Raw genomic sequence first — 1717 nt, forward strand, 5'->3', positions numbered from 1 at the left:
TATTGAAAGAGACATTCCGCTTGCACAGACATCCCCGAGAAATCTGTGGATTCAGATGCCTCTAGTTTGGTAGGCGAAAGTACTGGCAACGTGCATTTTATCATAATCCATTATTCCTAGCATATCTAATACATCTACACCCAAGCCCAATTGTTCCTAGTCACACTAACTTATGCACTCGGTTATATTTTGCTGTCAATAAAACACACACACAAACGAAGCATGCCTTAAGAACAAAACACCAAATCTATACTTTGATTTCAACAGACAAGTCTCAGTAGTTTAGTCGCTAAACGTAAGTTATCAAATCGGTATTATTCCCGCCCAAAGCCTCACTTCTAAGAACTTACTACGTAACACATACCCAGTCACATACTTTTTGGAGGGAGGATCTTCAACGGCAACAAATAAGTCTCCGTACTTTCCGCTTCTGCTCTCCTAAGGAAAAAAAAAAAGAAAAAAAAAAGAGAACACGTTTAAAAACTGGGCTTTAACCGCTTATTGAGGAAAAAAGGGAGAAAACAGCAAACTAACCAAAGAAAAAACACAAAAGGCGGAGACGGCCAGTCCCACGGCGCCCCACACCTCGGCCGACTCGGCCTGTTACTTGCTACAGTCAACGACTAGTACCCACAACAGGGTAAAAGTTTTGCCAATTAGCAAGGAACTGCTCTTCCATGCCTAGGAAGGGAGACAGCCACGGGCGGCAGCCCCCATGGAGTCATGGATCACCCCTCCCCACCCCCGCCACGTGGCGGCCGCCATTTTCCCTCCCTCACCCCGGCCCCGGCCCCACTGCTGCCGCCGCCTAACGGCCCCCCCCACCTCGCCACGGAGCCCACCTGCTGCTCGCTCCACTCCTCTGCCGCGGTGGCTCCGCTCGGGCCCAACCGCGCCTGTGGAAAAAAGCGGGCCGCGGTGCCTCACGGCTGCGCCAGCGCCCGGCCCGCAAGTACTTCACCTTCACCTCCGCCTCCCCTGCCCTCACTCCCGCCGCCTCGCGCCGCCGCCCCACCAACGGTCGCCCCGCGCGCCCGCCAACGGTCGCCTCGCGCGCTCGCCAGCACCCGTCAGCACCACCCAAGCCAGCGGCTCGGAGACCCCCCCGCCACGAGCCAACCTCCGCGCGCACCGCGGGGACGTGAGCGCCGCGAGGGCGGGGGCCCCACCCACGGGGCGGGCGCAGCCGTCCCCTGGGCGTGCAGGGGGCGGGGCGGAGGGCGGGGCACCGGCGCAGCCACCGCGGCTTTGGGCACAGGGTGGTGCCCCAGCCCAAAGGGAAGCCGAGGTTACCGATGGGCTGAGGTGCGGTGGGAATGGGGGTGAGGGCTAACTGCAGATAGGATTAAAGCCTTTTATTTTGCTTTCTGGTCCTTTCTGAAGCGGCTGAGCAGCACCCCCAGGAGAAAACGGATTAAGGGATCCATGGAAAAGAGGCTGCAGTTACTCCCCAAACCGAAGCAGTTCTCTTCAGCCGGTCTAGACACTGATGCTGCTTTCTATATGTAGATGGAGATACATGTATGTATGTATATATGCGTATGTATGCTTGGTCAAGTCATAAGATGGGCCTTAAATGCTAGACCACTACTATTTGTTATTTAATAACCATGGACCAAGAAAGAAGAGGTCATGAAAGATGTGCTAGAAAAATGAAGTCATCCCTTCAGGTGAACACGGGTAATTTTCCTTTTCCAGTCCATATAAGCAAGTGTAT

The 1717-nt window shown here is 54.7% G+C and overlaps 1 non-coding gene across 1 annotated transcript; it reads right to left on the bottom strand.

Annotated features, from left to right (window-relative positions):
- Window positions 1-598: 598 nt before the first annotated feature.
- On the bottom strand, window positions 599-729 carry LOC127016333 (small nucleolar RNA SNORA24). Its single transcript, XR_007766482.1, has one exon. It is a non-coding gene; the product is annotated as a small nucleolar RNA SNORA24 (small nucleolar RNA).
- Window positions 730-1717: the final 988 nt, after the last annotated feature.

Source organism: Gymnogyps californianus, chromosome 4 (genome assembly GCF_018139145.2).
Source record: "Gymnogyps californianus isolate 813 chromosome 4, ASM1813914v2, whole genome shotgun sequence".
NCBI classification, from domain to species: domain Eukaryota; kingdom Metazoa; phylum Chordata; class Aves; order Accipitriformes; family Cathartidae; genus Gymnogyps; species Gymnogyps californianus.